The 23,553-nt window shown below is 39.9% G+C and overlaps 1 protein-coding gene and 1 non-coding gene across 2 annotated transcripts in view; one reads left to right on the forward strand and one right to left on the reverse strand.

Moving 5' to 3' along the window:
- BRAF (B-Raf proto-oncogene, serine/threonine kinase) overlaps positions 1-23,553 on the reverse strand; it is a 201,681-nt gene that overhangs the window by 150,267 nt on the left and 27,861 nt on the right. The gene's annotated exons all lie outside the window — the stretch shown is intronic.
- LOC112621844 lies at positions 7,536-7,642 on the forward strand. Its single transcript, XR_003118782.1, has one exon. It is a non-coding gene; the product is annotated as a U6 spliceosomal RNA (small nuclear RNA).

Genomic DNA, 23,553 nt, shown 5'->3' on the forward strand with positions numbered 1-23,553 from the left:
TCCTCATAATCATTAGCAAAATATTAGCATATTGAATCCAGCAATTATAAAAGGCATAATAAACATGACAATAAGGTTAATTCCAGGATCACAAGGCTAGTTCAGTATTCAACTGAATGAAAATACAACATACTAAATCTGTGGGATGCAACTACAGTAGTGCTACAGTGAACTAATATCATTAAGCTTATGCCATTTTTTTTTTTTCAGTCTTTTTAAGAGATTGGGGGGGGTCTTGTATGTTGCACAGTCTAGTTTCAAACTCCTAGGGTCAAATGATGCTACCATCTCAGCCTCCCAAATAGCTGGAATTACAGGCATGCGCCACTAAGCCCTGCTCTTAAATTGATACTGTTATATCAGCAAAGAAAAACAGTTGCAAATCTATCTTAAGAAACATGAAGAACAAAAAATAAACCCAAGGAAAGCAACACAAAAATAACAAAAAGCAGAAATTCATGAGATTGAAAACAGAAAAAAAATGATGAAAACAAACGCTTGTTTGTTGAATAGACCAATACAATGTATAAATCTCTAGCAAAACTGACAAACAAAAAGGGAAGACACAAATTAACAATATCAGTAATAAAAAAAGAATGAAACACAGACTCCCCTACACACAGACATTTAAAGATTAATACTATGAAAAACTCTACATAAATTCAAAATGTTAGAAAAAAATGAACCAATTCCTCAAAAACCAAAGAAAAACGAAACTCTCACAAGATAAAACAGATAATCTGAATGATCTTGTAACTATTAAGGAAATTAAACTCATAGTTAAAAACCTTTCTAAAAATAAATCTCTAGTGGCAAGTTCTATCAAATATTTAAAGAAGATATAAGACTACCTCTATAGGCCGGGCGCGGTGGCTCAAGCCTGTAATCCCAGCACTTTGGGAGGCCGAGACGGGCGGATCACGAGGTCAGGAGATCGAGACCATCGTGGCTAACACGGTGAAACCCCGTCTCTACTAAAAAATACAAAAAAACTAGCCAGGCGAGGTGGCGGGTGCCTGTAGTCCCAGCTACTCGGGAGGCTGAGGCAGGAGAATGGCGTAAACCCGGGAGGCGGAGCTTGCAGTGATCTGAGATCCGGCCACTGCACTCCAGCTTGGGCGACAGAGCGAGACTCCGTCTCAAAAAAAAAAAGACTACCTCTATAAAATGTCTTCCATGAAACAGAAAAGGAGTAAATAATTTCCAACTCACTTTATGATGCCAGCATCACCTTTACACTAATATGAAACATTGTACAAAAAACATTATACACAATATCCCTCTTGAATAGATACAAGATCAAAAAAGAAATCACAAGAGAAATTAGGAAATACTTTTAGACAAATGAAAACAAAAAACACACATACCAAAACTGATGGAATACAGCAAAAGCAATGCTCAGAGGACAATTTATAGCTAGAAAAGTCCACCTCTACCTCACACCATGTTTTAAAAGCCCTCAAAATGAATACATGACATAGCAGCTAAAATAATAAAACTCCTAGAAGAAAACATAGGGGTAAATCTTAATGACCTTGGATTTAGCAGTGGATTCTTTGATATGACACCAAAAGTATGAGCAACAACAACAAAAAAAATGACAAATTGTACTTCAACAAAATTAAAACCTTTTGTGCAATGAATATTCTCAAGAAAGTGAAAAAAAACCTACAGAATGCAAGAAAATAGCTGCAAGTCATGGATTTAGTTAGGATCTGTATCCAAAATACATAAAGGATCTCATGGAGGTAAACAGTAGTGTAGTGGTTATCAGAGTCTGGGAAGAAAAGGAGGGAGAAGGGGATAAAGGGAAGTTGGTTAATGGGTACAAACATACAATTGGACAGAAGGAATAAGTTCTAGTATTTGATATAGTAAGGATATTATAGTTAACAATTTATTGTATATTTCAAAATAGCTAGAAAAGAAGAACGGTAATGTTCCCAGCACAAAGATAAATGTTTAAGGTGACGGGTATCCCAATCACCTTGACTTCAGCATCACGCACTGTATACCTATATCAAAATATCACACGTACCCCAGAAATATGTAAAACTATACATATCCATTTTTTCTTCCCTTTGAGATGGAGTCTTGCTCTGTTGCCCAGGCTGGAGTGCAGTGGTGCAATCTCAGCTCACTGCAACCTCTGCCTCCTGGGTTCAAGCGATTCTCCTGCCTTAGCATTCCAAGCAGCTGGGATTACAGGCATGCGCCACCAAGTTCAACTAATTTTTTCGTATTTTTAGTAGAGACGCGGTTTCACCATGTTGGTCAGGCTAGTCTCGAACTCTTGACCTCAAGTGATCCGCCTGCCTCGGCCTCCCAAAGAGCCAGGATTACAGGTGTGAAATACCACGTCTGGCCAAAAAAAAATTTGTTTTTTTTTTTTGGTGACAGGGACTTGCTCTGTTGCCAGGCTGGAGTGCAGTGCCGCAATCTTGGCTCACCGCAACCTCCGCCTCCCGGGTTCAAGAGAGTCTCCTGCCTCAGCCTCACGAGTAGCTGCTACTACAGGCATGTGCCACCACACCCAGCTAATTTTTGTATTCTCAGTAGAGATGGGGTTTCACCATGTTGGCCAGGATGGTCTTGATCTCTTGACCTTGTGATCTGCCTGCCTCACCCTCCCAAAGTGCTGGGATTACAGAGGTGAGCCACTGCATCCGGCCCACAATTTTTAAATTAACAACAAAAAAGTGTAGACTATAATGTAGTCTAGTAATGTCCAATAGCATTATTCTAAAAAAAGAAAGTACATATCTTCATTTTAAAATAGTGTTAAAAACCACTAACAATTACCTGGGCGAGTCATCATCTTTGTGTTGGTGGAGGGTCTTGCCTCAGTGTCGATGGCTGCTGCCTGATCAAGTCAGTGGTTGCTAAAGGTTAGGGTAACTGTGGCAATTTCTTTCTTTCTTTTTTTTTTTTTTTTAAGATGGGAGTCTCGCTCTGTTTCCCAGGCTGGAAGTGCAGTTGCACAATTTTGGCTCACTGCAATCTCTGCCTCCTGGGTTCAAGCAATTCTCCTGCCTCTGCCTCCTGAGTAGCTGGGATATTACAGGTGCCTGCCACGCCTGGCTAATTTTTGTATTTTTAGTAGAGACGGGGTTTCACCAGGTTGGTCAGGCTGGTGTTGAACTCCTGACCTCAGGTGATCTGCCCGCCTTGGCCTCCCAAAGTGCTGGGATTACAGGCGTGAGCCACCATGCCCGACCGGCAATTTCTCAAAACAAGACAACAATGAAGTCTGCTGTGCCGACTGACTTCTTTTCACAAAAGATTTATCTGAACCAGGCAATATGGTCTGATAGCATCTGAACCACAGTAGAACTACTTTCAAACTTGGAGTCAGTCCTCTCAACTGTGCTAGTGCTTCATCAACTAATTTTATGTAAAATTCTATATATTTTGCTGTCATTTTATCAGTGTTCACAGCATCTTCAGCAGGAGTAAATCCAATCTCAAAAAATCATTTTCTTTGCTCATCTGTAAGAAGCAACTTCTCATTTGTTCAAGTTTTACCATGACATTGTAGCAATTCGGTCACATCTCTAGGCTCCACTTCTAATTCTAGTTATTTTGCTATTTCTACCACACCTGCAATTCCTTCCTCCACTGAAGTTTTGAACCCCTCAAAGTCATCCACAAGCATTAGAATCAACGTCTTCCAAACTCCTATTAATGGTGCTATTTTGACCTCCTCTCATGAATCACAAACATTCTTAATGGCATCTAGAAAGGTGAATAATTTGCAGAAGGTTTTCAATTAATGTTACCCAGATCCATCAGAGGAATAACTATCTATGGTAGCTATAGCCTAATGAAAGATACTTCTTAAATAAGAATTGAAAGTCAAAATTATTCCTTGATCCATGAGCTGCAGAATGAATGTTATATTAGTGGTTGGGAAAAACATTACTGAGGCAAGAGGATCATTTGAGACCAGGAGTTTGTGAAACTAGCCTGGGAAACATAGTCAGACCCCGTCTCTATCTTTAAAAAAAAAAAAAGCCTGGCGCGGTGGCTCAAGCCTGTAATCCCAGCACTTTGGGAGGCCGAGATGGGCGGATCACGAGGTCAGGAGATCGAGACCATCGTGGCTAACATGGTGAAACCCCATCTCTACTAAAAAATACAAAAAACCAGCCGGGCGAGGTGGCGGGCGCCTGTAGTCCCAGCTACTCGGGAGGCTGAGGCAGGAGAATGGCGTGAACCCGGGAGGCGGAGCTTGCAGTGAGCTGAGATCCGGCCACTGCACTCCAGCCTGGGAAAGAGCGCGAGATTCTGCCTCAAAAAAAAAAAAAAATTAGCTGAGCATTGTGGTGCATGCCTGTGGTCCCACCTACTCAGGAAGCTGGGGCAGGAGGATTACTAGAGCTCAGGGGTTCAAGGGTGCAGATAGCTATGATCACATCACTGCACACCAGCCTGGGCAACAGAGTGAGACCCTGTCTCAAAACAAAAAAAGCACACACACATAAAAAACAAAAGAGAACATTAATCTTCCTTGTACATCATCAGAGTGTACCTGGGTGACCAGGTACATTGTCAATGAGTAGTAATATGTTGGAAGGGATATTTTTTTCTTCTGAGCAGTGGGTCTCAACAGTGGGCTTAAAATAATCAGTAAATCATGCTGTAAAAAAATGTGCTGTCATCTAGGCTTCATTGTTCCATTTACAGAGCACAAACAGAGTAAATTTTGCAGAATTCCAAAGGGCCCTAGGATTTTTGGAATGATAAATGAGCACTGGCTTCAACTTAAAGTCACCAGCTGCATTAGCCTCTAATAACAGAGTCAGCCTGTCCTTTGAAGCTTTAAAGCCAGTCATTGACTTAAAGGAATGTTGCGGCTGGTTTGATCTTCTATCCAGATCACTAAAACTTTCTCCATATCAGCAATTAGGCTGTTCTGCTTGCTTGCTTTTTTTAAATTAACAGAAACGAGGTCTCACTATGATGGCCAGGCTGGTCTCGAACTCCTAGCTTCAAGTGATCCTCCCACCTTGGCCTCTTAAAGTGCTGGGATTACAGGCATGAGCATGTTTTGCTTTCTTATCGTTCATGTATTCGCTGGAGTAGCACTTGTAGTTTCCTTGCAAAACTTTGCCTTTACATTTACAACCTGGCTGTTTGGCACAAAAGGCTTTTTGACACGCCTTCTTCACTAAGCTTAATCATTTCTTACTTTTGATTTCAAGAGACATGTGACTCTTGGTTTCACTTGAATACTTAGAGGCCATTGTAGGGTTATTAATTGGCCTAACTTCAACATTGTTGTGTCTCAGGGCATGGGGAGGCTGGAGAAGAGCTGGGGAAACAGCCAGCCAGTGGAGCAGTGAGAACACACACATCATTTACTGATTAAGTTCACTGCCTTACATGGGTGTGGTTTGTGGCACCCCAAAACAATTACAATAGTATCATGGAAGATCACAGAACACCAAAACGGATAAAATTTGAAATATTTCAAGAATTACTAAAAGGTGACACAGAGACACAAAGTGAGCATGTGCTGTTGGAAAAATGGTGCTAACAGACTTGCTTGATGTAGGGTTGCCACCAATCTTCAATTTGTTAAAAACAAACAAACAAAAAAACACATCTGTACAGTACAATAAAATGAAACATAATAAAACAAAGTATGCCTATTATTCTACATATAATTCCTGCAATGCTTTACAGTTGTTATACAAAGAAAAAAAATGCCTACAATCCTCTCTATTGGGTGGCAAAAACCAAAATTACTTTTGCACCAACCTAATATTTAAAATGAAAGCAATTTATAGGTCCAAACCTGTGAGTCGCTTTAGCCAACTTTGAGATCATCTCAAATGAGAAATAAAATGAGAAATAACTATTATTTCTTTATCAAAGTATCTTTTTTTTTTTTTTTTTTTTGAGATGGAGTCTTGCTCTGTCACACAGGCTGGAGGGCAGAGGTGTGATCTCGGCTCACTGCAACCTCTGCCTCCCAGGGGTTCAAGCAATTCTCCTGTCTCAGTCGCCTGAGTAGCTGGGACTACAGGCGTATGCCACCACGCCCAGCTAATTTTTGTATTTTTAGTAGAGACTGGGTTTCACCATGTTGGTTAGGCTGGTCTCGAACTCCAGACCTTAGGTGATCTACCTGCCTCAGCCTCCCAAAGTGCTGGGATTACAGGCATGAGCCACAGCACCTGGCTCTAAGTATCTGTCTTTAAAAAGGACCTATCTTTGGCTGGGCGCAGTGACTCACACTTGTAATCCCAGCACTTTGGGAGTCCGAGGCGGGTGGATCACCTGAGGTCAGGAGTTCGAGACCAACCTGCCCAACATGGAGAAACCCTGTCTCTACTAAAAATACAAAATTAGCCGGGCATGGTGGTGCATGCCTGTAATCCCAGCTACTCAGGAGGCTGAGGCAGGAGAATTGTTTGAACCCAGGAGGTGGAGGCTGCAGTAAGCCGAGATTGCGCCACTGCTCTCCAGCTAGGAAACAAGAGCAAAACTCCATTTCAAAAAAAAAAAAAAAGGACCTATCTTCTTCAAAAAAAGAGTATCAAAAGGATAATTTTCCTATGGCTTTCTGCTATGAATACCAAAGCAGTCAGTTGATCTTCTTATCTCTTGGCAAACATTCTGCACTGGGATCTTGAGGATTCTTTCACTGGCTTACTATCTTTAATGTAGTTAATATTTTTCAACCTTGGAACATGGAATCACTCCCAAGATGCTCTACCTTGTCTTATCTCACTGGATCCTATTTAGTCACACCATATGACACCACATGTTCTCCCCACAGGGCAATTTTGTTTTTCCTCTATGGTACCTTTATTTATTTTTCCAGTTAGCCATGTAAGCTTTCTCAGGCTTGGCCTTTAATCTGTAGTATACATCTTTTTCAAGGCTTCTAAAAATGTGTTTTCAAGAATCTCTAGTTAATTAATATTATTCATTTAGTAAATGTGAGGCACTTTTGCAGTGCCAGACACATAAAACTCTACCCCATCCGTAAATCATCTACACTGTAATATAGAGCTACTTATTTAAAATATTCTAAGCCCACCTTTTCTGTTCCCTTTTCTAAAGATGAATAACCATACAACAGATCATTCTGGCTTTCTGCCTTCTGATACACTGAATGGTGAATATGTCCTTGAATGACGATTGTTATATCCTGATTTATCCACAGACCTCTCTGCTCACTAACTGAAACTAACCCGAGTATGTACGTGCTGTGTATATAAAATAAAAAGAATTACCATTTTATGGATCGTCTCTGTTTGGTCACTTATTAATCAGGTCATATACATTAGTTCATTAAATCATTACACCACAGTAAGATAAAATGTATTCCATGTTACACATAAATAATGGTAAGGTTTAGCAAGATAAGTAATCTTCCTAGCTTCATACCAAAGAGGAATTTGAATCAAGTTCTATTTCCTACAACAATCAGAAATAAGACGGTATTTCCAACAAAGGTTTCAACCAAACCACAACTTAAAGAAAGAACGGGCATCTACAGTAGACTTTGATAACAAAATCTGGTGCTTGCTTCAGCAGCACATATACTAAAATTGGAATAATACAGAGAAGATTAGCATGGCCCTTGCCTAAGGATGACATGTAAATTCATGAAGCACTCCATATTTTTAAAAATTAAAAAATTTTTTAATTAACATTTTTTTTTAAAAATCAGATTCAACCAACAAACTCATTATATAAAAAGAATTGTAGTTTTCGGAAATATGGAGAAAACCACATTCCTAATTTTTAGAACGTAAGTGTTTAACGGAGACATAAGATATCTTTCACTTCTCTAGAAGCCCCCAATTTAAATAAGATCCCCATTACAGGGATTCTCATTTTGGTTTCACAATCTGTGTGTGTGTGTGTGTGTGTGTGTGTGTGTGTGTGTGTGTGTAAACATAATTTTTTATATTTTGAGATAGGGTCTCACTCTCATTTTGGTTTCACAATCTCTTTGTGTGTGTGTGTGTGTGTGTGTGTGTGTATAAACATAATTTTTTTTTTTTTTTTGAGATAGGGTCTCACTCTGTAGCCCAGGCAAGAAAGCAGTGCATGACCATGGCTCCCCACAATCTCAAACTCTGGGCTGGGCTCAAGTGGTTCTCTCACCTCAGCCTCCCAAGTAACCAGGACTACAGGCACACACCATCATGCCTGGCTAATTTTTAAATTTTTTGTAGAGATAGGGTCTTGCTATGTTGGATCTTCCTGCATTGGCCTCCCAAAGTGTTGGGATTACAGGTGTTAGCCACCACACTTGGCCCTTTTATATTCTTAAAAATTATGGAGGACCCTAGAAAGCTTTTATCTATGTAGTTTATTGCTATCAGTATTTACCACATTAAAAATTATAACCAAGAAATGTTTAAAATTCACTTTAAAATGACAAGAAAACTAATTAACAAAAGTGATCTATTTTTTAATGAAAAAAATAACCACATTTTCCAAAACATGAAAAAACAATGAGAAGGCAAAGTGGCCTATTCATTTTTATTTATTTATTTATTTTGAGACACAGTCTTGCTCTTGTCACCTAGGCTGGAGTGCAATGGCACGATCTCAGCTCACTCCAACCTCCACCTCCTGAGTTTAAGCGATTCTCCTGCCTCTGAGCCTTCCGATTACAGGGAGGGATTACAGGCGTGTGCCACCACACCTGGCTACCGTATTTTTGGTAGAGACAGGGTTTCATCATGTTGGCCAGGCTGGTCTTGAACTCCTGACCTCAAGTGATCTGTCCACCTCGGACTCCCAGAGTGCTGGGATTACAGGTGTGAGCCACTGTGCCCGGCCCCAAAGTGGCTGTTTTTAATTTTTTTTTTTGCCAATTTCTTTAATGTCTGTCTTAACAAAAGATATCTGGATTCTCCCACCTTCTGTATTCAATTTGTTGCAATATCATAAATCCTATTACTACTATATACTCACGAGAACGAAAATGAAAAGGCAAATAGTATCTTAGTAGGATTATGAAAATAATTTTGACCTCAAGGGCCTTATTAGGGTTTCAGAAACCTGCAGGCACCCTTTACTATCCCTTCATACCTCTTATTAACATTTAGTTACATATTTGTGCCCAGATTTCCTTCAAGGTCTGTGTTAGAATGTAGATTCCACAAATGTGGCAACTGTGTCTATTTTTACATGTGGATATGTCCATAACGTCTACACATAGTACCTGGCACATAATCAGTTACGCAGAAATCTACTGAATAATATACCATAATGTGATATTAATAAGAACTACTATGGTTAAAAGAAGATAAATGGGCAGTATCAATCTGGAAGCAAATTTGGAAGGCTTCATTCATATTTGATCTGGATCCTAAACAATGAGTAGGGTTTTGTTAAGTGTGTGGGGGAGTAAGAGTATTCTAGCCATAGTAAACAATCATCAGTGGCATCAGGGTACAGGGCATGTTCATGATACTCACTGCAATAGTTTGGTATGGTTATAGCAAAGGTGAGTAAGAGTTTGGGAGAGGATAAAGATAATAAGAGTAGGCTGAAAAATCTTCAACAGAGTTTGGATTTTATTTTAGAGACAAGGACCAAATGTCCTTAAACATCCATTGTTTCAGTTCCTCACACCACCCTTTATTAGATGGGCTTAGATAAGTTTATTCTAAATCTTATTCTGCTCATACTTTCTTCACAGGGTAATGGTAATAGCCTATGACATAATCACTTCATGTGTTACCTTGTTTACCGTCATGACTCTATTTAAAATTATCATCCTTTCTCTCTGACCTACTACTTAAAAAGGAATTCTAACTGGTTTCCTCACTTCTTTTGCTCTAACTCCCATTCTAGTCTCATCCACTCTGTAGTCAGAGTAGAATCTGTAAAACACATAACTGATTCACAACACTTCCCTTCCTTAAACCCTTTAATGGCTCCCCAGTCACTCAGAATAAAACCTCAACTTCTTAGTATAGAGTGCAAGATGTGAAAAGATCTCATCCCAGCTTACCTCCGGCCTCATCAGGCACTATTCACTCTATGCCATACTCAATAAACTTCCACAATTTCAGAAGCAGAGCAGAGCCTTCACACATGCTATTCCTTCTTCCTGGAACACTCTTTGCCTAGCACTTTTCTAAACTAAGCACAGCTTCTTCAGATAGTTTAAATCTAACTTTCTCAAAGAAGTCTCTCCTCATCACCCTCCTGCCAATCTATACTTGATCCTCATTGAGCTCTCACATCACCCCGTATTTTTTCTTTTGGCACATAACACAATTCAGAATTCGTGTGTGTGTGTGTGTACATACGTATTTTTAAAAATAATTTGTTTAATGAACATCTGATTGCAGAGACCACATCTAAGCCCAGGACATAAGTAATTTTTAATGTAGTTTTTATTGTTATAAATGGCTTTTGTTCTGATTAGACATTATATTTCAGGATGTTTAATCTGGCAATAATGTTTATGTTAACCAACAAGCCAGAGAGGTACTGGAGGCAGGGAATCCCATTAAAACCATGCTACAATTATAGGCAAGAAGTAATGAGAGTCTGAACTACTGCTGAGGAATACTCTCACAACAACCCTGTAAGGTAGCAAGGAGGAAGCCATGGTTTTGAGTAAATGACCATTTCAAAACAGAAAGTTTGAAAACTTTGTATAATAATTCAGCTACAAGTTGAGACAACCAGGTGAGTAAGCAGGCTGCTGAGAGAATCTGTAGTTCCAACTCCACAAGTAAATAAACACAATTCCAACACTGGTGTGGCACAAAAGAAGCCCCTACAGTCAATGTAATTATGCCTAGTGGCTAGTTAACTGAAAAGGTCAGTTAAATCAGGGAATCATAAGCAATGGTAAACACTGACCTTAAACATTTTAACTTAAAACTGTAAAATGAACATTCATTCTCTAATCTTTGATATAGGACCAACAGTCTTCCTTTAAATATGATTCACACCTAATCTGACCACAAATATTTTTTGAAATGGAGAACATCAGTTAACCTGATGACTTGGTTAGGTGGAGGTCAGTTCAGAGAGCTAAAATTACTTTTCCCTTTTCAGTAATATGGCTGCAGTGACACAAATTGAACAGTAAGTTACAACGTGATGGCCAAACAAGTCATTTACAAAATAGGTATGCACATACACCTGAAGGCCCATAGGAAAACTCCTTGTTGGGGATATAGGTAGGCTACATTATTTAGTTAACGTGTTCATCTAGAAAATTAGAAAAAGTAAGCATTTAATATTTATTTTTTGAGATGTAGGGTTTCACTCTGTACCCAGGCTGGAGTGCAGTGGTGTGATCACAGCTCATTACAGGCTCAAACTTTTGGGCTCAAGCAATCCTCCCACCTTGGCCTCCCAAGTAGCTGGGACTACAGATGCATGCCACCATGCTTGTTTAATTTTTTTTTTTTTTTTTTTTTTTTGAGACAGAGTCTTGCTGTGTCACCCAGGCTACAGTGCTGTGGCATGATCTCGGCTCACTGCAACCTTCTGGGTTCAAGCGATTCTCCTGCCTCAGCCTCCCAAGTAGCTGGGACTACAGGCGCATGCCACCACGCCTGGCTAATTTTTTATATTTTTAGTAGAGATGGTGTTTCATTGTGTTTAGCCAGGATGGTCTCGATCTCCTGACCTTGTGATCCGTCCACCTCGGCCTCCCAAAGTGCTGGGATGACAGCCATGAGCCACTGTGCCTGGCCTCGGCATTTAATATTTACATAGGCACCCTAACTTAGGGTTAGTATCAGAGATGTGACACATGCAGTCAAGAGGTCTGCTGAAGACTGGGCATTCCATATGGCAGAACACTTGACAGGGGCTCTCCTCTTGCATTTATCTCATTGTGACATACTATGACTCCCATATATTGATTTAAGTAAATGTATGGATTATGTTACCAAGTTTAAACTAAACCTTATATAATGGATAAGTGACTTAAAAGAATTCCTACAAACAGACCTTAAACTTCATACTGAAGAAAACATTATTGCTGCTAGAGGGAAAAAAAATCAAAGTTAACACTTACCCTACTCTAGTACAAGCTGTTTGTCATCCATAATACACGATAAAAACAATGATCTAGCGGGCACGGTGGCTCACACCTGTAATCCCAGCACTCTGGGAGGCTGAGGCGGGCAGATCACCTGAGGTCGGGAGTTTGAGACCAGCCTGACGAACATGGAGAAACCCTGTCTCTACTAAAAGTACAAAATTAGCAGGGTGTGGTGGTGGGCACCTGTAATTTCAGCTACTCAGGGGGCTGTGGCAGGAGAATCGCTTGAACTCGGGAGGTGGAGGTTGCAGAGAGCCAAGATTGCGCCATTGCACTCTAGCCTGGGCAATAAGAGCGAAACTCTGTCTTTAAAAAAAAAGAAAACAAAACAAAACAAAAACAAAAACAATGATCTAATCTAGTGGTTCTTAACCAGAAGCAATTTTGCCCCTCAAGACATTTGGAAATGTCTCATGGCATTTTTAATGTTTCTACTGGGGGGTACTACTGGCATCTTGTGAGCAGAGGCCAGGGAAGCTGCTAAACATCCTACCATGCATAGTATTATTGCCCCACCCAAAATGCCACTTTTACAGTGGCCCTCCATACCTGCAAGTTCTGCATCCTAGGATTCACCCAACTGCAGATCAAAACCCCACAAGCAAGAATCATATCCATTGCAAAACATCAACAGCACCAATGTTGAGAAACCCTAATCTAATAATCTCTGACAAGAAACTGGCTTTTAAAAAATTATCCAGGTTACTTAATCTCTGACAAGAAACTGGCTATTTTAAAAAAATTATCCAGGTTACTTAAAATATGAATTTGTATACACTATTATAACGAAGTTTGGCCTAATGGTATGTTATAACTTGAAACACTAGCTAAAGACCAAAACACCCTTCATAATTTTAAACTTGTTTCATTTTTAGCTTAGCGTTAAAAAAATTCATTTAACAAGTTCATATTTTATAAAGTATTACCATTTTCTTCAGTGGTACACATATAGCGTAAATAAAATAGATATATACCAGGGGTAATGTGGTCAATTTTTTTTTTTAATGATACAGCACAAAATTTTTAAGTCTGGAGACTACTGACTCAAATAACTGAAGCTAATAGATACCAGTGTATTAATACAAGCGAGTTTATGAAAATTCTAATCTAAAATCCTAACTAAAAGAAAAAAGAAATGAAGAAGAAAAAGAACCTAGTAAAGAAATGTTTTATTTTCTAGGACTACCACAGCCCAGGGTACTAAGGAGATTCAAGACAGTAATCCAAATTCAAACCATCAGTCAAAAGTCAGTGAGGACTGCCAAAAGGTATAAGGAGAGCAACATGAGCTGTCAACTGTGGTTAATAATCTCATGAAAATACAAGGTTGGACGTTATACGATAGGAAGCAGGGGGCTCTAATAGCATAGTAGTTAACAGCATGGACTCTAGAGTCACAAAGTCTGAGTCCAAGTCCCAAATCTTCCACTCAAGCAATGTGCCCTTAGGCAAGCTGCATAACCTTTCTAAACCTATTTCCACTACAAAATGGGAATTACAGTATCTAACTCGTAGGGTTGTGGTGAAGATTTATGGTCAGGCATAGTAGTTAAGAGTACAGACTTTAAGAATTCCAGCTCTTGGCCGGGCGCGGTGGCTCAAGCCTATACTCCCAGCACTTTGGGAGGCCGAGACGGGCGGATCATGAGGTCAGGAGATCGAGACCATCCTGGCTAACACGGTGAAACCCCATCTCTACTAAAAATACAAAAAATTAGCCAGGCGTGGTGGTGCATGCCTGTAGTCCCAGCTACTCGGAGGCTGAGGCAGGAGAATGGCGTGAACCCAGGAGGCGGAGCTTGCAGTGAGCCAAGATGGTGCCACTGCACTCCAGCCTGGGCGACAGAGCGAGACTCTGTCTCAAAAAAAAAAAAAAAAAAAAGAATTCCAGCTCTTGTCACTTAGCTTTGTAACCTTAGGCAAATTACTTAACCCCTAAGTGTCAGTTTCTTGACATATCCCTATTATTTGAATGATACAAACTTCATGGATTTGACCAGAGAATCAAATGGAATCCTCAGTGCCTAGCACAAAGTAAATAATAAACTGAAATAATAAATGAATTAAATATCCAGTTCATTATTTTTAATCATAAAATTAAGTGGCACATTATTACTATAAAACTTTTTTGGGGATAATCTCTGTAGTTCTACAATGACTATCTTTTAAACACCTAATGATAGATATTCTTCTGTCAGCCAATAAATATTTACCAAATCTCTACTACGTGCTCAGGTTCATACCAAGAGTTGAGGATACAGTGGTGAGCAAGACTGACACATTCCTATAGCCCTCAGAGAACTCACATACTCCATTTTTTTTCTAAGCTAAAAATCCCTACTTCTTTCACTGTTCTTCAATGACTTAGTAACTTCTCACTCTTAAGTTTACTGACTTCCCAAAATGCCACATATCAGTGTCTCACTAAATGACATTTCAATCTTGACTTCAGATTAAAAATCACCTTGGAAGCTTTTAAAAATCCAGATGCCAAGGCCTCACTCTCAAAAACCAGAACCTCTGAGGAAGGGCCCCAGCCATCTGTACCTTCTGAAGTTCTCCAGGTACTTCTGATGTGCAGGCAAGGTCAAAACCCAAATAAAACACTACTTTAACATCTGTCATCCATACCTGAACAAAAGGAAGCATATTTTAATTTTCTATTATGGGAGTAAAATGAGATTATTTCCCACAATTGCACAAGATTATTAATGCAATCTAAGCAACAGTTTTTTAAGAGTCATACCACAATTCTGATTTAAAAGTACAACTTAATTTATTAATGTATTCATGTAACATGCATTTTTAAAAAGACTAATTATATATCATGTACCAAGGATACAAAATGTCTTTGCCCTCAAAGATTTGAACTCGCAGTACAGTGGAGGTATATAGTTATAGACTCCTACACTACAAAGTGGTTACTTCTAATAATCAAGATGTGCCTAAAATACTATGAGAGTACCACGCATAGAAAATGAGAGGGTGTAGGGTAGAGGGGAAAACAAAAGTACTTAGAGAAAGCTTCTGGAAAAGATAACCAGGACTAAATTCTAAAGGATGAGTAAAAGTTGATGAGTTCAGTTTTCTCCAAAGGAGTATACAGTCATCCCTCCATATCCACAAGGGATTGGTTCCAGGACTCTCCCCTACAATACAATGATCCTTGGATACTGAAGTCTCTTATATAAAAAGGGAGGGATTTGTATATAACTTACTCTACATATACTTTAATCATCTCTAGATTACTTATAATGATGAATACAATGTAAATGTTATATAAATAGTTGTTATACTGTATTATCTTGTATTTGTATTACTTTTTACTGTTTTCCTAATACTTTTGAGCCACAGTTGTGTGAATTCTAGGATGCAGAACTTGCAGATATGGAGGGCCACTGTAAAAGTAGCATTTAGAGTGGGGCAATTCTTTGCTGTGTAGGACTTTTAGTGCATTGTGTTCCTTGATCTGTGGGCATTAAATCCCAAATAGCATCCTCCAGTCATGACAACCAAAATATTTCCAGATGCCTCTCGGCAGGGCAAGTTATCAATCACCTCAGAAACCAATGGAAAAAAAAAATTGGGTGGTGGGGAGAAGATGAAGGAAGAGAGCATTCTAGGACAAAGGGCCAGAAAACAACAGGAAAAATCCTGAAAAATGCAAGGGTTTGATTGGTATTAAACAGCATTTCCCTAAAATGTTTCAAAGAATATTAGCATATACTACACACAAGCAATGTTCCATAGCCAAGGAAGTTTATACAATTCTAATTTAGACAAAGTTAAGGCCAGGTGCAGCGGCTCATGCTGTAATCCCAGCACTTTCGGAGGCCAAGGCAGGTGGATCATTTGAGGTCAGGAGTTCAAGACCAGCCTGTCCAACATGGTGAAACCCCATCTCTACTAAAAATATTTTAAAACAATTAGTCGGGTGTGATGGCACGCACCTGTAATCCCAACTACTTGGAAGGCTGAGGCAAGAGAATTGCTTGAGCCCAGGAGGTGGAGGTTGCAGTGAGCCGAGATTGTTCCACTGCACTCCAGCCTAGATGACAGAGCAAGACTCTGTGTGAAATAAATAAATAAATAAACAAACAAACGAAGGTAAGTTTCTTTACTACAGTTCTTCTCAACTATTACTATGCTAATATCCAACTATGAAATCCCAAAAGGGGACCTATATAATATAGTACAGGGTATCACCTGCTTGCCAAATCAATTCAGATACTTTTTAGATGAATCCTTTAACATGTGAAATACAGAAATCAAACAAGATTTAGATAACACAGTATCCCCCCTCATTTGAGCTTAGAAACTCAACAGGTTAGACAAGGAGGAACATTTAAAATTTCTCAAAATCGTAAACTATGGAAACCATCTTTGGGAGAACACTTTGAATATTCAGTATCCACAATATAAACTTTAGGAAATACTGTGCTAGAGCATTTAGTACACAGCAAGGATGGTTGATAGACGTGGGTAGGGGCAGAGAGGTAGGAAAGGGCAAGATCACTGAGGACCTGAAATATGACATTTTACGAGTTCTTTTCTGGTTTAGATTTTGTTTTTAAAGTGAAACACAGACCTCCCTGTCTTTACTTCCCCACCCCCAAATGATCAAGGGAACAAAACAATACATGAGATCACATCACATAAAATAAAAGCAGTTACACTTTGGTAGAGGAGAGAACTGATAATTTTTAGTTTTAAATTTATGTTGGGAACCAGTTCCTTTTTGAGAATAACTATTGAACATAAGATATAAAAGGTTAAAAGCTAAAGGCAGCTGAGCAGAATAAGTTAAAAATCAAATCATCAAACAGGAATTTATCTGATGTCCAACTTCACTATAAACCTTACCCATCTCCTGCCTGGATGGAGTCTTCATCCTGACTGAATGATGGGCTTGGCCCAAAATGGCAGGAAGGGGAAAAAAGACATTAAAAATGGAGGAGTGATGTATTCCCAGGGTAGAGAACACAACAGATTTGGTGAATGAGCTTTCTGAGACAAGATGTCTGAGAAAAAGGTTATGCCTGCTTGGGCTTATTCTCCCTGCTGTTCCCCATAACTTTTTTTTTTTTTTTTTTTTTTGAGACGGATTCTTGCTCTGTCACCCAGGCTGGAGGGCAGTGGCACGATCTCGGCTCACCACAAGCTCTGCCTCCAGGGTTCATGCCGTTCTCCTGCCTCAGCCTCCCGAGTAGCTGGGACTACAGGTGCCCACCACCGCGCCCGGCTAATTTTTTGTATTTTCAGTAGAGACGGGGTTTCACCATGTTAGCCAGGATGGTCACGATCTCCTGACCTCGTGATCTGCCCACCTCGGCCTCCCAAAGTGCTGGGATTACAGGCGTGAACCACTACGCCCGACCCCCATAACATTCTTAAGCAAAGAGCAACCTCAAATAGAAATACTCTGCTCAAAGACAACAAGGATGACTAATAAAAAGAAACAACCCAGCAAAGGGCCTATGAGGAGAAATGTTAACAATCCCACCCCTCCACGCCACCAATAAAATGGAGCAGGGGATGACAGAAAAAACATAATAGGCAAAGACAGATAAACACCAAAAGTCAGTCAAGGAAACAAAAGAACTGTCTGATATATCCCCATCTATCACTAACAAATGCATTTTAGGGGGGAAAAAATGACTGAAAAAACTAAATTGAAGAACAGATGAAATGGGAGATGAGGCAGGAGGCAGTGGCTCACTCCCGTAATCCCAGCACTTTGGGAGGCCAAGGTGAATTTGAGACCAGTCTGGCCAACATGATGAAACCCTGCCTCTACAAAAAAACACAAAAAATTAGCCAGGTGTGGTAGCACATGCCTGTAGTCCCAGCTAACCGAGAGGCCGAGATGGGAGGATGGCTTAAGCCCAGGAGGCAGAGGTTGCAGTGAGCCAAGATCACAACACTGCACTCCAGCCTGGGTGACAGACCCAGACCCTGTCTCAAAAAAAAGAGGAAATGAAAAGTCAGCTAGCAGGGTTCAAGAAAGAAATGGAAGGTAATAAAAAGACCACTTCAGAAATGAAGGCCACAGTGGAAACAGAAAGAAATGGCTGAAGAAGAAAAAAGGAAGCCATCCTTCAGAAAAAACAACTACTGGCCGGGCGCGGTGGCTCAAGCTTGTAATCCCAGCACTTTGGGAGGCCGAGACGGGCGGATCACGAGGTCGGGAGATCGAGACCATCCTGGCTAACACGGTGAAACCCCGTCTCTACTAAAAAATACAAAAAACTAGCCGGGCGAGGTGGCGGGCTCCTGTAGTCCCAGCTACTCCGGAGGCTGAGGCAGGAGAATGGCGTAAACCCGGGAGGCGGAGCTTGCAGTGAGCTGAGATCCGGCCACAGCACTCCAGCCTGGGCGACAGAGCCAGACTCCGTCTCAAAAAAAAAAAAAAAAAAAAGAAAAAACAACTACTTGACAGGAAAATCGAGCTGATGAAAACATCAATAAAAGAGCAGAATCGGAAATCAAGAAGTCATAGTTTTAAAGAATTACAGGTGAATATTAATCCCATTGAAACATGTAACTCTGAGACTTAAGGATAAAGTAAAAAATAATGCATTTGTTTCATTGACAAGGTTTATATCCCACATGAAGGGATGGAAAAAAATTTTTGTTAATGGTAGCTGGGGCAAGGGAGGTATAAGTGCACTGGTTTTCTTATCTTTATTAGCAAGGAGTTAAAATAATCCTGAGTATTTTCACAAATCAAGAAATGGATATTAAATCTTTGAAGGTAGTAAGAGAATAAGACTTATGAACCATCAAAAATGATCAGATGGGAAACACACACATATCCATAAGAGACAAAGCCCCCAAAGAAAAATATAATCAATAATGTGGAAGAACTGCCTTATCAACAAAATATAAATGAGATAAGCTCATCTATTTAAAAAATTTTAAAAAGAAACTTGGCTCACAAACCAAAGCCCTGAACAAATGCTGTATATAACATCTACATCTAAAACTCACTCAGAAAAGTTGAAAATAAAAAGATGGGCCCAGAGGTTACTTAAAGCCTAACGAACTTACTTTCAAGAAACACTTTCTTTGGTCTGATATAAAAACTGGCCAAAATCACCGAAAACTCTAGAAAACGAAGCAGCTCTTGATACCAAAACTATGGAACAGCTCAGAGAGCTATAGACTAAGCTCACTTATAAACACAGAGGACAGGAGAAATAAAGATGTCTGTTATCATTACAATTATCAAATCTTACATGGGAGGCCCTAGCCAGTGCTTTAGAATAAGGGGTGGGGGGAAGACAAATGAAGATAGGAAAATAAAAAGATAAAACAATCATTATTTGTACTTATGAGTGTTACTTAACAATCCAGGACAATCCATTGATAAACTTAAGTAATAAATGTTCTGTTAACAATCAGATATAACATCCATGTACTAAAGAGTCAACAGATTTCCCATATACCACCACCAATAAGAAAATTTAAATTTTAATTGATAAGTGTACATATTTACAGAGTACACATACTGATGTGTAATACACAGTAACTAACATATCCATCATCTCAAACATTTGTCATTTCTTTGTGTTGGGAACATTCAATATCCTCCTCCTAGCTATATTAAACTATGTATTATTAACTATAGTTATCCTATGCTACTACAGAACACTAGAACTTATTCCTTTATCTAGTTGTAATTTTGTATCACTTAATAAATCTTCCCAGAGCTTCCACTCTACCCCTACTACTCCCAGCCCGAGTATCCTCTGTTTTGCTTTTCACTTCTATGAAATCAACTCTTTTAGGCCAGGCGCGGTGGCTCAAGCCTGTAATCCCAGCACTCTGGGAGGCCGAGACGGGCGGATCACGAGGTCAGGAGATTGAGACCATCCTGGCTAACACGGTGAAACCCCGTCTCTACTAAAAAATACAAAAAACTAGCCGGGCGAGGTGGCGGGCGCCTGTAGTCCCAGCTACTCGGGAGGCTGAGGCAGGAGAATGGCGTGAACCCGGGAGGCGGAGCTTGCAGTGAGCTGAGATCCGGCCACTGCACTCCAGCCTGGGCGACAGAGCGAGACTCTGTCTCAAAAAAAAAAAAAAAAAAAAAAAAAAGAAATCAACTCTTTTTAGCTTCCACATAAGACTGAGAACATGCAGGGTTTAACTTTCTTTTGCTAGCTTACTTCACTTAACATGATGTCCTCCAGTTTCAATCATGTTGCTGCAAATGACAGGATTTTTCCTTTTTATGGCTGAATAGCATTCCCTTGGATAAATAACCACATTTTCTTTACCCACTCTTCTGTTGGTGAACACCTAAGCTGATTCCATATCTTGGCTACTGTGAATAATGCACTGCAATAGACATGGGGATGTAGATGTCTCTTCAATGTACTGACTTCCTTTTCTTTGGGTAAATGGCCAGTAGTGGGATTGCTAGATCACAGGTAACTAACTCTAATATTTGCAGTTTTCTGAGGAACCTCCATACTGTTCTCCATAGTGGCTGTATTAGTTTACATTCCCAGCAAAAGAGTGTGCAAGAGTTCTCTTTCCTCTGTATCTTCACCAGCATTTTTAATTTTTTGTCTTTTATATAACAGCCATTCTAACTGGGGTGAGAAGATACCTCATTGTGGTTTTGATTTGCATTCCCCCAAGTTTTCCTCTAACAGTTTTATAGCAGCCATCCTAACTGGAGCCAGATGATACCACACTGTGGTTTCATCTTGTACTTTTGGGTCTTACAGGTAGGTCTTTGATCCATTTTGAGTTGATTTTTGTATAGGGTGAGAGGTGGGGTTCTAGTTTCATTCTTCTGTATATGAATATCCAGTAAAAAAATATATATGTTTCTAAACATCTCATTCACAATAGCACTAAAAGATTCTCACAAATAAAACCAACCCTCTACATCCAAAAGGATGAAAACATTATGTAGAAAACTACAAACTTTTTTTAAGGAAAAAAAAACAGAGCTGGGAGTGGGGGCTCATGCCTATAATCCCAACACGTTGGGAGGCTGAGGCAGGCAGATCACCTGAGGTCAGAAGTTTGAGACCAGCCTGGCCAACATGGTGAAATCCTGTCTCTACTAAAAATACAAACACGTGGGCCAGGTGCAGTGGCTCACTCCTGTAATCCCAGCACTTTGGGAGGCCGAGGCGGGTGGATCACCTGAGGTCAGGAGTTTGAGACCAGCCTGACCAATATGGTGAAACTTCGTCTCTACTAAAAATACAAAAATAAGCCAGGAATGGTGGTGTGCACCTACAGCCCCAGCTACTAGGGAGGCTGACAGGAGAACTGCTTGAACCTGGGAGGCAGAGGTTGCAAGAAGCCAAGATTGTGCCACTGCACTCCAGCCTGGGTGACAGAGCGAGAGTCCATCTTAAAAAAAAAAAAAAAAAGGAAAAAAAAGAGACCTAGACAAATTAAGATAAAAACCATGTTTAGGAACTGGAAAACTCAACATTGTGATTATAAATCTCTAATATACATGTCCCTATAGTAACATATAAACTTAATGCAATCACAATGAAAATCCCAATAGTACTTTTTACAGAATTTGACAACCTAATTCTTTTTTTTAACCAAATACCTAGACTTCAAGGACAATGACAATCTAATTCTTCTAATGGTCACATGGAAGAGTGAATGAGCATATGTTTGCACCAAATAAACAAAAGAGACTGGCATTACCAAAACCAAAGATATAAAGTAGTAATGTGGACAGTTATAGACAAGCAGGTTAAGAAATAGCCCAGAATTTGGTTCATGGGAATCTGGCAGAAATGAGAGGCTGCTTTACAAATAAGTGAGAAAAAGACAGTGCACATACGTACAAATGGTGTTGGGAAAATAATTTCCCCCAAGATATCTTCATGTGACAAATACTAGACTGCTTAAATACCTAAACAAAATTTTTTAAATTTATGAGAAGACAATATAGAGAATATGCTTTTAACTCTGAATAAGAAAGATTTCTTTTTTTTTTTGAGACAGAGTCTCACTCTGTCACCAGGCTGGAGTACAGTGGCACTATCTTGGCTCACTGCAACCTCCGCTTCTCAGGTTCAAGCAATTCTCCTGCCTCAGTCTAACGAGTAGCTGGGACTACAGGTGCACATCACCACGTCCAGCTACTTTTTGTATTTTTAGTAGAGACGGGGTTTCACCATGTTGGCCAGGATGGTCTCAATCTCTTGACCTCGTGATCTGCCCGCGTTGGCCTCCCAAAGTGCTGGGATTACAGGCGTGAGCCACTGCCCCCGGCCAGGAAAGATTTCTTAAATAAATAAATGAATAAATGAAAAGACTGCTAAATCTGACCACATAAACAGTAACAACAACAAACTTCTTTGTAAGGAAAGGCTAGGGCAGGAACAGTGACTCAAGTCTGTAATTCCACACTTTGGGAGGCCAAGGCAGGAGGATCACTTGAAGCCAGGAGTTCGAGACCTGCCTGGGCAACATAGTGAGACTCCATCTCTACAACAAAAAAATTTTTTTTTCAGATTAGTTGAGCACAGTGGTGTGCATTTGTCCCAGCTACTTAGGAGGCTGAGGCTGGAAGACTACTTGAGCCGAGGAGGCTGCAGTGAGCTATGATCACACTACTGCACTCCAGCCTGGGCCTCAACAGAGTGGGAAGCCTGCCTCTTAAATAAATAAATAAATAAAAATAAAAATAAAAATAAAAAAGGACTAGAAGGAAGTATTTGACATATGATGAATAAAGAAGACTATCCATAACAGAACACCTAAAAATAAGTTTAAAACAAATAGCATAGGCTGGGCGCGGTGGCTCAAGCCTGTAATCCCAGCACTTTGGGAGGCCGAGGCGGGTGGATCACGAGGTCAGGAGATCGAGACCATCCTGGCTAACATGGTGAAACCCCGTCTCTACTAAAAATACAAAAAACTAGCCGGGCGTGGTGGCGGGCGCCTGTAGTCCCAGCTACTCGGAGGCTGAGGCGGGAGAATGGCGTGAACCCGGGAGGTGGAGCTTGCAGTGAGCCGAGATCGCGCCACCGCACTCCAGCCTGGGCGACAGAGCGAGACTCCGTCTCAAAAAAAAAAAAAAAAAAAACAAAAAACAAAAAACAAATAGCATAATCTACAAATGGCATGTCTACAAACAATTTAAGAAAAAACCCAAAGGCTAACACACAAAAATATACTCAACCTCACTAGTAATCAGAGATGAAAATTAAAATGAGATAAACTTTCCCTTTTTTATTATAAAACTACGTAGAGAAGCATTTGCAAAACATTGTTCCATTAAAGCATAACTGTAAAGCAAACCCCACAACCCAAGGTAAGAAACAGCATTGCCAATTATCTTAAAAGTCTCCCATTTGTCCTTCCTCTATCACATCCACTTTCTCTCCTCCCTGAGGTAGTCACTATCACTTACTCTTGTCATCATGATTCCCTTAATTTTTCTTATAATTCTAGTATCTCTGCTTACAATTCTAGTACCTATATTTGTATTCCTAAACAATACAGTTAAC

Source organism: Theropithecus gelada, chromosome 3, assembly GCF_003255815.1.
Source record: "Theropithecus gelada isolate Dixy chromosome 3, Tgel_1.0, whole genome shotgun sequence".
Taxonomy (NCBI): domain Eukaryota; kingdom Metazoa; phylum Chordata; class Mammalia; order Primates; family Cercopithecidae; genus Theropithecus; species Theropithecus gelada.